The following is a 15,088-nucleotide window of genomic DNA, read 5'->3' as shown; positions in this document are numbered from 1 at the left end:
AACCATCATGCTGATGGGAATGACTTCATCCTGCAACTCTCCTTAATGGGTCTTCTGTTTGCTTGGCATTATAATTAACATAATCCTAAAATATTTAGTTTTACAGGTTTCAAGATATTTCCTAAGCATGAATGGGTACACTTTCTAGTAGATGTGAGAAAAAGGTATAAATCTATCAGCAAAGACAGAAACTACCCAAAGATTAAGGAATGAGTTGAGGGATGAGAGATACCATAAAAAGGATTATTTGAGAACCGCCCATCTCCCTAGAAATCCCCATTTTATTGCCTGCCAGTATTCCTGCTCACTCCTGAGGCTCCTCCTGACTGGCTGGCCTGTGCAAGGTTTAGATTGTAGACTTGAAATATTTCAGCTCCTGTAGTGACATGCATAACCATCCTTCCCCCACCCTTGTTACCACCTGTCATGCATCTCCTATATGAAAATTATATTTATTGAATACTCATTTTATTATAGACACTCTGTTAAGCACTTATATTATTAGTTCATTTAGACCTTAACAACCACTGTACGAGGTAGGCATAGTAGTATTCCCATTTTATAGATGAGGAAACTGAAGCTCACTTAAAGTGACTTGCCCACAGCCACACAACTAATCATTCGGAGAGCTGCAATTCAAACTCAGTCCTTTCTGTGAGGCTGAGCTCTGGTTCCTTGTGTGACAGTGCTTATCTAGACCGGGTATCTAGAAAGGGTGAACCCAAATAGGTTTAGTATTTCTTTGTCCCTTGGAAGATAGTCTGCAGCAATTAGTGAGTAATCCTCAGATGGGTGGTACAATTCAAGGGGCAATGAAGATTTTCCTGTAACTTCCAGCTTTGGAAGCTTGTGGGGAAGGCCAGTGGGTGTTCCTGCAGATCCACATGGGAAAAAGGGCAGTGCACACCCATGAGGAGCGTGCTGGCCCATGGCCCCTCAAAACCGTGTGACCATGCAGGGCCTGCCTCCTTTTCCACGTACAGCTAGATGCAAGCTGTATGGGCAGCACTGATGTTCTCTTGGCTGATTCAGGAATGTTATTTCGATAGATGAATATCGCTTTATTTCCTCTCTTATTGTGGTAAAATATACAACACATAAACGTAACCATTTTAACCCATTTTGAGTGTGCGATTCAGTGGCATTAAGTATCAATACATTCATATTGTTGTGCAAACATCACCACCATCCATCTCCAGAATTTTTCTGTCATCCCAAACTGAAGCCCTGTATCCATGAGAGAATACCCCTCCCACAGCCTCTGATAGCACCATTCTACTTTCTGTTGGTATAAATGTAACTATTCTGGGTACCTCATATAGGTGGAATCATACCATATTCGCCTTTTTGTGTCTGGCTTCTTTCATTTAGCATAATGATTTTTTGTTTGTTTGTTTGTTTGTTTGCGGTACGCGGGCCTCTCACTGTTGTGGCCTCTCCCGTTGCGGAGCACAGGCTCCGGATGCGCAGACTCAGCGGCCATGGCTAACGGGCCCAGCCGCTCCGCGGCATGTGGGATCCTCCCAGACCGAGGCACGAACCCGTGTCCCCTGCATCGGCAGGCGCACTCTCAACCACTGTGTCACCGGGGAAGCCCTAGCATAATGTTTTTAAAGTGCATCCATTTCCAGCATGTGTCAGAATTTCCTTCCTTTTAAAGACTGACTAATATTCCGTTGTATGTACATACCACATTTTGTTTATCCATTCATCTGCTGATGGGCATTTGGGTTGTTTCTACATTTTTCTATTGTGAATATGCTGCTATGAACATAGGTGTGCAAGTATCTGTTTGAGTCCCTATTTTTTAGGTAACTGAAATTGTTGGACCCTATGGTAATGCTATGGTTAATTTTTGTTTAGGAATCATCATACTGTCTTTGTTTCCTTTTTGTAGTGAGGCGGGGTAGTATTAAACATGCACACAGACATACAAGTTAAGGGCAGCCATTTCATCTCAGCATGCATGCATTCATTCACCCTCTCCAGTCATTTGTTGAGCATTTGCCATGTGCCTTGCACATAGTAGGGAATTAGCAGATGAGTTGGACACAGCCTCTATACCTGAGGATTAGCATCTGTGGGGTTAGACCTGTAACCGAGCACTGGTGAAAGGTTTAAGGCAACAAAACCCATAAAACTCAATGTGATTTGAGCCTATTATCTCGGCTCAGAGACGGTGCCAGATTTCACAACACCGAGTCATAAACATAGAGACTCAAAGGATTTCTGGGTGTGAGATGGCTCCCTCTTGCTCCCAAGAGGGAAGAGAAGGAGGACAGCCATCGGGGTCCTACGGTGGCTCACTCGTCTCATCGTCCGGGCCCTTCACCCAGTGCCAGTCCCAGGACTCTCATCTTCCCATTTTCAGTAAACTAATAAATCAGGAGGTGTTTAATTCTCACTCTTTGATTTTTCTCTTAATGAGAACTGAAAACTAATGAAAGCTCAAGCCATGAGTGGGAAAAAAAATTAAAGGACCAGGTCAGGACAATCATTTTCCTCATTACCCAGAGTACAACTGGGAATGTGAGGTGTGGAGCACCCACAGAGCTTGAGGAAAATGGAAATGAAAACCTGTCATGGCATGCCACATGGGCAGCCCCTCTCTGGACCCACATCCCTACATCCCTCTGATGCTCAGGGCAAAGATGGCAGGCCAATGGCAACGGCTTGCGGTGGACCTGAAAGTAGCAATCACAAACGTCCACCCAAGGAGAGAGGAAGTGCCCGCTCTTCCTTACCCAAATGTTTATTTTTTCTGGTGGGTGTTTATAACAGGAGCCCAGAATTTTCATTGCTCCAGAGTTGTGGCACCTTCCACGATTTCCATTTCCTTTTGGAAATGTCAGTTTTATGAGATTATGTAATGAGTTTATGTAATTCCCATGTCACTTTCTCTTCTTAGTCCCCCTTTCCTGTTGTTCTGCTATCCCTTTGCCAGCCCCATCATTTACTGTCTCTCTCCCTCCCAAGCGCTCTTTTCTCTCTCCTCCTGTGCATAGACTTCCTCTCGGCTGCCGATTTTGTTGCGGCTGCTGCTACTATTACAGCAAATACTTAATAAAGTAGTTGGAACAGGAAGATGTAAGCAGGAGAGAAAGATAGCTTCTAGCCTGTGGGATGAGGCAAAACAAGGTGAGCATTTGAAGAGCTGGTGCTACCCTGAAGAGGTCCATACCTGGTCTCTACAATAATAGTTCAGAGAAATGGAAAAGTTTTGACTCTGAAATAGGGACACTTAATTTATTTGTCAAGGTGGTACAATGGAGAATCTACCTGTCCCCAATTAAGAAAAGAATAGGGTCCTTATTGGCCACAAAAGTCTGAACTCTGGCTCATTCAGTCCCTTTTACATAAGGCATAGTGCATTGCAAGTAAAGAAGCGTTTCCCATAATCTCAACACTGGTTGTCTTTCATGAGTAAATTTCAGCATACATTCCCACTGCTGGATCAGTGTTGACCACAGCAGCAAGTGCTTCATATTCTGGACATTTGAATCAACTGGTAAGATACTCTTAACGGTCTTCTAAATAAGCCTGGAATTTTTTGGTTTTGTGCCTGGCCCAGAGTAAGAGCTCAGTCTCAACTTCTTCATGGGGTATATTTAAGTATAAGTATAATAGGTCTTCTTAACTTAATTCATTCATTCAGCAACATTTATGGAGTACTTACTATGTGTCAGGCATTGTAATAGATGCTGGGGACACATCAGTCAATAGAAAAGATATGGTCCCTGTTTTTGTGAGGCTTAGAGTTATTCATAAGTAATGAACATCAAGTGTTAGGGATTCTGAGAAGCCCTGAAGAAGCGGTATTAAGCTGAGCACTGAAAGAAAAGTAGGTGCTTCTTCTCTTGCAGTCCTAAGAGAAGAACTTGGCAACTAATTCCCAATAAAATATTGGATGCTTTCTAGACACGACTCAGAAACAAATCTCTAGTTTAATGCCATCTTTGTTATAACTCTCTGAATAGGACAGGGGCAGATCCAGGTTTTGCGTTCTGAAGATTATATAATTTGGAGGACCCTCTTTAAGGAAAAGAACACAAAACACAAAAATGAGACCTGACACAAAGAGAAGCCAGAGTGCAAAGTGACACAAGTCTTAATCAATTGTGGTTAAATATCTCAAGTTGGTAAATTTTACAAATCCATATGGTTACCAGGCAAGTGAGGGGCCCTCAGGCTTCAGCGTCACTAGCCTCATAACTCTGCCTCTTGGCACTCCGTAGACGTCGAGTGCAAAGCCTTGGAGCATCAGTGCTAGGTGGGACCTTTGAGAGCATGTGATCAGGTAGCCCACTTTACAGATGAGGCCCAGAGAGGGAAAGAGGCTTGCTCAAGGTCTAACAGCTAGCAATCAGCATCTCAGCTAGTAACCCATTTCAGGTACCAATTACTACACATTAGTAATGACTGAAACAGATTATTTCAGTTCTTAAATGAGAATATGTGAATTACAAGATCTAGCTCTTATATGAGAACCCGTAAAAAGGACTTCGAGGTGCATTTTGCAACCACTGCTATAAAATTTTTTGTCAGATAGTTCCAACATCTGACATCTGTTAGTTTTCTTTTCCCATGTGAGTTGAGATTTTTCTGGTTCCTTATATGCTGAGTAATTTTGGATTCTATCCTGGGCATCTTGGATATTATAAGACTCTGAGCCTTATACTTTTGTCTTATTAGGCAATCCACCCAGTTAGGTTCAGGTGGCAAGTTCTAACTAGCCTTCTGGGAGGTTATGGTTTCAATGTCAGTTCCACTCTCAAACCCTCTGTAGTGTTATTCTGATTTGTCTCATGTCTGTGCCACTGAGTGGCCATTCTGTGACCTGGGCAGTGGTCTATGTCCAAGTTGAGGTCTCAGAGTCTTTGGTATGCAATTAAGGATCAGATCTGTGCATGTGCAGCTCAAGAGGAAGCCCAGGAGTTCACACACAACTTTCTGGGGTTGCTTTCCCAAGCTCCTCCCTCTCTAGGAGCTCCTCGGTCCTTTCTAGTTCCTTGGGCTCCCCTCTTTGGTCCTTAAGCCCCAACTTTCTTTCCCCCACTCTCCTGTGCACGTCTCACAAATTAACTAGAGATGAGAGGACAGAGTGAGAAAATAAGCAATAGGGTATCTGCTCCACCCTCCTGGGAGCACAGCTCTTCTAACTGGAGGGACTGTCCCCCCACCCAGAATTCTAGACACCTCCTCACTGCTGCCCTGTCACTGCAAAGAGACCCCTTTCCCACTTCTAGAGTGAGAACTAGAGGGTTTCTTCTGATGCCATCTCTCCATGCCACTGTCCACTTCAGGGTTTGGGGCAGCATTGAGTCTAGCTTGGGAGATATCAGAGGACAACAAAATGTCAACTGCTGGTTTGGCTGTACTCCTCATTCTGGTTTGCTTCTTCAGTCGGCTACTATTTTCTTTCCAGCGTCCTCCAATACCTCCTCCAATACCTTTTCCATATCTTCTGTCCAGGTTTTATAGCTGCATTCCGTGGGACAGACAGGGTGGAGTCTGCTTACTCCATTATACCCGGAACCAGGAACCAAATGCATTATAGAGAGTATAAATAGTTCATGAAAAATGTGGCGTCACACATTGACCTAAAATCAATCTAATAATGCCATTTAACTCTAATTAGATTTTAAATAATGCAGATTTTGCTTATAAATTTAGGAAGCATTTTGAAGAGTGCGATTTGTATAATCCAGTTAAAAAATCAGCCATGAGAAATTTAAATTCCTTGTTTTCTCTAAAAATCTTTGCTTGCAATAAGCAGAAATATTCAGACTAATACACTGACCTTCAGCTCAAAATAGTAGGTACTTAATAACTGTTTGTGGTGACAATTTCTGATGGTGTTTCTACTACCAAAAATGCTTTCAAATTCACAAGCGTGGTTCTGAATTTCTGTGACAAACTAGATAAATGATTTCCCCAAACATATATTTTTAAAAGAATATAACAGTCTTCCCAAAGCGGCTCTAATCTACCTCCTGGTCTCAAAACTTGACATAATTTCACAAGTAGCCTTCAGCCATGCTGAACTTCTCTCTCGCTCTTCCCTAAAGATATTTTGCCCTTGCAGCATCAATGCACTGAGTCACCATCTCCCCATGGTTTTTGGATTGCTATTTTTTTCTGCAAGGCTCTCTGCTCAAATGTATCTTCTCTGAAGTTTTCCACTCCTTCTCCAGGCAGAGTTGTGTCTCTCATCTCCAGAGACCTCAACCTACCTCTATTTATTTTACAAGAACCATAATTTTTTCCTTCTTTGTCTCTCTTTTCTGTTTACTTATGATCTCCTTAAAGGCAGGGACTTTGTCTTGTTCACCTTTCTGTTTCTAGGAGCTATTGCAATATTGGAGAGGAAAGAGAGGGAGTGGTGGGGCAAAATCAAATGGAAAATGAGAGGAAGGGAAGTAAAAGAGAAGACCAGAGGTAAAAGGCACCTCCCAAGATGCTTTGAAACTGACAAAACCCCGGCAAGTTCCTTTAAGCTATCCACACAAGTAGCAGTGAGCTTTCCCTATGATGTCCTTTATCTCAAGTCCTAAACAAAAGGGATCGATTGAAAGGAGACCCCTTAGGACTTCAGGAGCCCTTGCCATTGACAATTACATACAAAAGTGTAAGATATTTGCTTCTGAATTTGCCCTCTGCAGGTGTGCTGATTCAAGAGGTACAGGATGAAAATCTTGATCTAACAGAAGAATAGAAAGCACGCACTCTTCATATTATAATTATTGTCAGATGCCTTGCTCCTACTTGGATGAGTTGCATGGAACAAGCAGAAGCCAGGAAGGGCTGCATAAATAAGTCCTAAGAAATAGTCCCATTGGAATCAGAATGTCTCCATGCTTTAATGATTCTTTGGAATTCCAGAAAGTATTAAAAATTGGAATGATGTCCTCTAATAAAAGGAGGAAAATGTGTCCCTCTGTATAAAATGTGTCACACTGAAATGTTTCTCTTTCAAAAGTTTCTATTATAATTAAACATTGTACCTTGGAGATACTTTTGGTCTTTGAGAGAGATAACAAGTTTTGATGCCTGTAGCCCTGTAAGCATTTTCCTTTTAGATCAAGCATCTCAAATATCGGTATTAAAGTCTTTCTTTGTTGTTGTAACCACACTGGATCATGGCTCGCAAACAGAAATGTCCTAGTTGTTTTGTTATAAGTAATTTCTGTTATGTCCTGTCAACATCTTGGGTTGAGACCAAATATTCTACCCAGTGGTTGGGTTCATTAAATAATTACTGAAGGCCTATTTCTGTTTGGCAAAGGTGACTTCTTTGCTTCTTCTAATGCTCCGTGCCTTTAGAAAATATTGTCTTAACATTTTCATTTTGAAATGATTTCCAAAAAGTTGAAATAATTTCCAAAACTCAAAATAATTTACAAAAAGTTGCAAAAATAGAACAAAGGATTTGCACATACCCTTTCATCCAGATTCCTTAAATGTGAATCTTTCATAATCATAGTGCAATGATCAAAATCAGGAAATTCACATTGGTACAATACGTTGTCTACACTAAAGACCTCATTCATATTTCACTATTGCCCCATTAATGACCAGGGCCAGGATCCAATTCAGGATCACATGTGTGTAGTTTCGTGTCTGTTTAGCCTCGTTTAATCTGGGCTGATTCCTTAGTCCTTCTTTGTCTCTCATGACCATGACACTTTTGAAGGATACTGGCCAATTATTATTATTATTATTTTTGTGGTACGCAGGCCTCTCACTGTTGTGACCTCTCCCATTGCAGAGCACAGGCTCCGGACGCGCAGGCTCAGCGGCCATGGCTCACGGGCCCAGCCACTCCGCGGCATGTGGGATCTTCCCGGACCGGGGCACGAACCCGTGTCCCCTGCATTGGCAGGCAGACTCTCAACCAGTGCGCCACCAGGGAAGCCCATGGCCAATTATTTTATAGAATGTCTTCAATTTGGGTTTGTCTTATGTTTCTTCATGATTTAATTCAGGTTATGACTGAATAGAGGCAAGAATACAGTAGCAGTTGCTCAGTTAGTTTAAGGTACAAAACATTTTTTCTTCCAATACAGAGATCTTACGGGGTGGGAGGGTGTATAAAAATAATAAGCCCTTGTATGTATAATTGAATTCAGCTAAGCCTGGATTAATACTCATTTGCAGTTTTTCTCTTCATCCTTCTTTTACTTTTTCCTTGCCTCTATCCATTTCTGAGAGGACCACTTTTGATAAAGAAGGCTGACACAGAATGCTGGATCAAGGTATCTAATTCTGACATTCACCTGCCTCCAGGGCAGGTACTGGCTGTCCTAGACAGCAAGATAGTGGTTTTAGCAGCTAGAATCCAAAAGGGGGACAGTATGGCATGGTGGGGAGCAGGGACAGACATGCTCTGGTAGGAGACGGACACGAGTTTAAACTCTACCAAGCTAATGGACCTTGGGCAAGTTACTTAACTTTGCTGTGGGGTTTAAATGGGGATCGAGTATGTAAAGTACTTAGCATAATGTCTGGCTTAGAGAACGTACTTTCTATGGACTGAATATTTGTTTCTCTCCAAAATTCATACATTGAAACCTAATCCCCATTGTGATGGTATTTGGAGGTGGGGCTTTTGAGAGGTGATTAGATCATGAATATGTGCCCTTATAAGAAAAAATGCCGTTCTAAGAAGCCAGAGAGCTGGCTCACTCTCCTTCTGCCATGCCGCCAGGGGATGCAACGAGAAGTCAGCAGTTTGCAACCTGGAAGAAGGCTCTCATCAGAACCTGCCCATGCAGGTACCCTGAGCCTCCAGACCTGTGGGAAATAAATTTCCATTTATAAATTACCCACTGTGGTACTTGGTTAAAGCAATCTGAACTAATTAAGCAGTACTTAGTATTAGCTAAAGTCTATAAAAGTAATAATAACAGTAGCCACTTCAAACAACTCTCCAGCTGAATCTGCCCATCCTGCTAACAGATGCCGTAGAGGGCTGTGCCCTGACCAACGGTCCTTTGCAGCATTTCTGAGAGAAACACGATTAGCTGCCTGGAGACTGGAAGGACATCAACCTGTTCCTTCTGGCTTGGAGTAAGGCCTGAAGAGTGGTGTCTCTGTGCCCAGGACAAGCTCCTTCGACAGTTCTTGTGCTTGTTGAGGAATCAAAATCCTCTCAGTCAGGCTTAAGAGCAGGATGGATTTCTCCCCCGTGTCTAGTCTTGTTAGAACACTTCCCAGCGGCAGCTTCTGTCCCTCTGCTGGACGCCCAGGGCCTGGTCAACTCTCAAGAGCTATTCCTCACTTTCGCACCCTCTGACTTGTTGTGCATCAAAGTCCTAGTTCACTTTCCCTTGAATAGCTGACCATTAGACTTGGGACGGGGTTGAACTCTCAAATGGCCACAGGGGCCAGGTAGCTAAGTCCACGTGTGAATGGAACAGAGTGGGAACCTCGGCCAAACACACAGCCCATGATCCACCTGAAGGGGAGGCCACTACTCAGTGCCAACCCATTGTTGTCAGGCAGGAGCATGGCTGTTTACCAGAACTGCTGATTTTCTAAGAGAAATAGGAAATTGGATTTTTATGTAAAATCTCTTGATTATTAAACATCGGCAATAAACCACATTAAAAAACCAAAAACTTAAACATGGAGTGAGTCTGAGGATTGCTAGTCTAAGACACTCTGATTTAGGATTTCAGAATCATAGAGCTTGGATGGACGTTGATTATCCTGTTTAAGCCCTTTATTTCAGGGAAACTGAGGCTCAGAATGGGGAAGGGACTCACTGAGGTTATAGAACCAGCCATTGAGGGGTCAGAACCTGAACACGGTCTAGGCTTGCATTAACGTTTAGTCTTTTTATCCTCTGTGTCTATTACAGCGACTGGTGCTCAAAAATAACTGTAGAATTAATGAAGGCATGAAGGATCATTCTCATGAATCTGGAGCTCGCCTCTCCTGATTTTTCACTGCAGAGCAACAGGAGAGAGTCGCATTATCGTGTGGAATATGAATAAGGTTGTTTTCTTTGCTCACGTGATTCACATGTGAATCTCATATGATTCATCCCAGAGCAGCGATGTGTAGGAGAAACAGTCCAAGAGTCATGAGAAGGAGCCCTGAGCTGGACTCACAGTTGTCATGGACACGATGTGATGTCCCACATCATGTAGAAACCCCCTCTCCTCTGCCGTCCCCTCCTCTCACTCTGATTCTGCTCCAAGGCCTCCTCCTCCATTTGCCTTAGAAACTCTTCCCTCACCCCTTCGCTGCCCAACTTTCCCTTCTCTTCACCCCACCCACTTAGACTTCCTGAGACTTTATCCTGTAGATGGTCTGAGTATGAATTCCACAGGCTGCCTGAATTTTGCCCCTTTTTTTCTAGTTTCTCCTGGTCTGTCAGATTCTCTCCCATTCTTCAGATGGTTTAACCAAAGGCTAAACAAGGGAACCAGCAAGATGAAGTTGTTTTTTGGGGGGTGTGGGGGATGGAGGGTGGGTAGACAATTTAAGAAGTTCAAGACTGAATTTGGTTTGTGGCAAAGGGATTGGGGTGAGGCTGGGTAGGTGAGGCTGCAAACACATGCACTTTGGCAAGTGTTAAAATTCTCCCTTTTTCATATCTATATACTTGCAGTTAGTCCCTTACTCCCCACTCTCCCACTAAGTGGGTGAGCACATGGGTGCACAGAGAGGGGCGACCTCTCACTGTATGGATGGGCCCCTCCAAGAAGACATGCTCTTCGGCACTTTTGACTTTCTGAAAACAAAACAACCCCAAACAGGTGTTGACACCAAGGTTTTGCTAAACTTGCAAAAATAAAATGAGGAAGGCTGCAGGTGAAAAAGACATTCTGTTTCAAGCCAGTAAAGTCCTGCTTGCAAACTGTAAAGAGATCCGTGGTGCAGCCTCTAAGACCATCAGAGTGCCCTCCTCTGCAGGCTGTGTGGCCATGGAGGCTCAGGGCTGGGATTTGCTTGTTTCATAAGCAGATGAGTTTTGTTTATTTTAGAAGTAGATGCCTTACGAATTTTTCTTTACTTTAAAATACATACTGATATTGAATATCATGTTAACATTTGCTTTTCTTCTACCCTTTATTTTAGATGAAGCATAATCTTGTCACTCATGGTTTTTGCCCACCATGGAGGTATTCAGGTTGGCAAAAGATTACTGTGTGTGCTTTTCTTCTCTTCAAAGGTTAAATGTAACTCCTGAGAGTTATTTAGTTTAAAAAAAAGCGTGTCAGTTTGACAAGTCCCTACTATGTGCAGCAGAAGCTCAGCTCAGGGCTGGGAGTACAAATTTGTTTCCCATGCAGCTTGTCCTCACCGTCAGACTGGGAAGCCAGACTTAAAGCAAATGGCTCAGCTACAGGTGAAGAAATGCAACAACAGAGGCAGGGACAAAGGGCTTATGTGAGGGCTGAATAAAAGCTAATACTGGGCTTCACTGGTGGCGCAGTGGTTGAGAGTCCGCCTGCCGATGCAGGGGACACGGGTTCGTGCCCCGGTCCGGGAAGATCCCACATGTCACGGAGCGGCCGGGCCCGTGAGCCATGGCCGCTGAGCCTGCGCGTCCAGAGCCTGTGCTCCGCAACAGGAGAGGCCACAACAGTGAGAGGCCCGCGTACCGCAAAAAAAAAAACAACTAATACTTATTGAGTCCTCTCTGAGCACGAGGCCTAAGGCCCAAGACCTTTGATGAGGTCCCAAAGATTGGAATGTGCAGCACGGGTATAGCAGGTGCTTTTGGGGTCCATGTTTGCTGTGTTGGCCTCCCCAGCTGAATATTGACTGGCGTCCACGCCTGAAGCACTAGTCTCTGAGGGGTGATCATTGCTGGGTAGAAGATGACACCCCTCATCTGCTTCTGCCCCTTCCAACATGTTCTAGAGCTTCCAGCTCAAGCAGCCAAGGCTTGTTCTCCAGCCCCTTCCACCCACAGCTTCCACCTCTTGCCTCACCCATCAGCAGGGGTCTTTCACTGCCCCACCCTCAGTTCTCACACCGTCGCCTTAACCCTGCCCTTGCCCATTGTCTCCTCCAGCCTCTCTAGGGGAGCCCCGAGCCTGCTCCCCAGGCTGCACTTGCCTCCCATTCCCCAGGGCTCCCTCTGCAGTCCCCTCATTTCTCCTCTAGCCTTCGCCCCAGATCCCCTCTGTCAATCTTAGATCTGCCAGCTACCAGTTTCCATCACTGCCCACTCCTATCCCTAGCCCAGCTTCTTCCTCCCAGAGGAAGCCCCTTTCTTTCTGCCAGATTCTCCCGATGGGGCTGGCAGCCCCTCCCCTATCCCCATTACCTTCCTGCTAGCTACTGTTCCCAGGGGCCGGGAAACTCAATGCTAGATGTCCCTCTTTCTGCCCTTGAACTCTGGGAGCCACAGGCCTTCCCAACATGGACATATGTTTTTTAAATTTATTTTTGATTTTTCAAATCTACTTGCTTCTTTAAACAAAAATTTATATTGAAAAAGTGACTGATTGTTTTTAAATGCTGAGTAAATAACAGGACAGGTGGTGGGTGAAGGTAGCAACAAAGATGGAAGATCAGGAAGCACTGTATTTCCCCATTCAACCTTACCACGGCCCAGTGAAGTTCAAGTATGGACTGCTATCACCGCCACTTTGCAAAGGGAGACCCATCTGGGTTCTGTGATGAATTCCTTCATGTCATGTGACATAGTTTAAGGAATTGGCTTTATTGGGGAAAGGACAAACTTACAAGGCTGGGCTTGTCCCCTGAACCCCATCATCCCGCTGAGTTTGGGTGCAGCCTTTCCCCCAGGAGGGTGGGGTGAAGAATCCCATTGGAGCTGGCTTGTTGCAATGGCAACAAAGAATGAGATCCTGGCATCGCCTTGGGCAATTGTGCTCATCCAACCATGATCCCCATTTTATAGATGAAGAAACGGACCAGAGAAATTTAACAATTTGTCCAAGTCACAGAACATTTCCAGGGCCTAAATTCAAAACCAGTCTGCTATTTTATACACAAAGAAAAAAGACTTTATGAAGTAACAAGGAGGGGAAGACCTCTGCTCTCTGTTCTCTGGGCTTCACCTTGTATCCTGAGAAGTGAGGTGATATTCTGTGAGGACCCAGCCAACCCCCTGGTGTTTTGACCCTTTCCCCCTTCACCGCACTCCCTTCTGCTCCCCACCCGAGCCGTGTTGGCATGTTGGGAGCTGTAAGGGCTGCTGCAACCCATCTCCTTTGCTGATTGTAAAGAAGGCTTAGCAAGAAACTTCCTACGCTTAACCCTCTATGCCAGAGAATTAGTACCCAAATTAAAATGACTTCAACAGTTTACATTTTAAAGTACCTTATAATCACTGGCAATGGTTCATGGGAGAGCTATCTATAGAAATTTTTGAGATCTTGTACATAAACCTCAAGAGGAAAATAGGAGCTGTTTCTTTAATTCTTATTACACAATTTTTAAGAAACACTTTCATATTCCATTCAACTCTTTCTTCCCTTTTTCCTTTCTCTCTCACTGGTTCTGAAAAATAAGTGTAGACATAAAAATGCAGGCTATAGAAAGCCGACTTTTTCTATATTTAATAAAAACCTTGGGGAGTAATTGAAATAATTTGGCACTGGCAGTCAGTTTACACGCTGCATAATAATCAAAGGAAAAATCCATAGTGAGGAAAGCAGCAGAAAACAGGAAGATGTGCTGGAGAATAAAGCCAGGACATTAAATAATGAGTAACTATGAGAAACTTAAAAAAATTTTTTTTATAATTACATCCTTAGAAAAATAGTCAAGAAGCATCTTCAAAGAAGTTATACTAGACAAAGTGTACACTCTCTGTATTTCTAAGGATTTTGAATTTAAAGAAAAGAACAGAAACACTCCTCACCCCCAACTCCACCCCAGCATCTATTCATTAGATAAAAGTCTGACAGAAGCCATGGATGTCAATCAAATTTTGACATCCATGTTTTTTCGTGATTAGGCTATCCTCCCATCTCCTTTCTCCTTTTTTATCTCCACGATCTGAATTTTAAAGAAATGCTGTCAAGACGTGTACCACAGAAGGAGAGATGTCTACTATAAATTGTACTGAGTACTTTTCAGAGAGTTTTACTTTGGCCTTTTAGATTTTACAGAAGATGGCTGCATTCATTGTGGGAGCAAAGTGACATTGAGATGACACGTCTGGGTCTTGTGAGAGAGAAATGCTGGTGTCACAGGCACACGGGGAGAGCACAGCTTCCAGCCTGCATTTCTAGCTGAATCCTATTCCTTATTCTGCACCCTAACATGCACTCTTGGCTGCGGACCTTGGGCAAGGTCTTTACTGTTCCTTCAGTTTCCATCTAGATTTTTTTTGGTTGTTATTTCTATATAAAACCAAAATCTGTGGGAAACAGAAATATTAAAAAAAATGAAAGCTATCACCCATAATTTATCAAACATAATGATTTTGGTGTATTTTCTACCAATTTTCTTATGTACAGCTAGTTTTTTCTTTTCTTTTCAAAATACAGTAGAAATTAAATTATACTATCCAATTTTATATGCTAATTTTTCTTTTGGCGGTGTTTTGTCTTTCTAAATAAAAGTATATGGACTTTTAGTCCTCATTTTCTAGAGCTGCATAATATTCCACATGGTGTTTTTGTGTTCTTTGTTTTTACAGTCTACACCGACAGAGAGCTTTTGCCAGCACTGGGACTGTTTGAATATCTCATTAAAGGAGAAGAGAGAGAGCAACAAGCGGTCAGTATTCACTTTGTGTCTATGATGATTCTTAGGCAGGTTGCAGGACAACTTTCCAATAGACTGTTGGTCATGTTCATACGCAGAGAGACAAGGTTGATTTCTTTCTGTGGGTCAATCTCGGATCACAGACCAGTGACTGTATTATCGTCGTTGGTGTCTGAGTGGAGTGAGATAAGCTGGGTACAAATTCCAGCTCTGCAACTTTCTATTCTGTGACCTGGACAGGACTCTTTGTTCTCTCTATGCCTCTGTTTTCTCAGCTGTAACAGTGTAGATATCATTAAAAATTCCCAATTCTGAGAAACGCATTTTAATACATTTGATACTGGGTTGAGCACTGCAATCAATGAGTACATTGCCATTTTTCTTT

At 43.2% G+C, this 15,088-nt stretch overlaps 1 protein-coding gene across 1 annotated transcript in view; it reads right to left on the bottom strand.

Moving 5' to 3' along the window:
- The window catches only part of AOAH (acyloxyacyl hydrolase), a 170,805-nt gene that overhangs the window by 37,178 nt on the left and 118,539 nt on the right, over nucleotides 1-15,088 (bottom strand). The gene's annotated exons all lie outside the window — the stretch shown is intronic.

This window comes from Grampus griseus (genome assembly GCF_964374135.1).
Source record: "Grampus griseus genome assembly, chromosome: 9".
Classification (NCBI taxonomy): Eukaryota; Metazoa; Chordata; class Mammalia; order Artiodactyla; family Delphinidae; genus Grampus; species Grampus griseus.
Note: the sequence above shows the minus strand (reverse complement) of the source record. Positions and strands in the feature narration are given on the sequence as shown.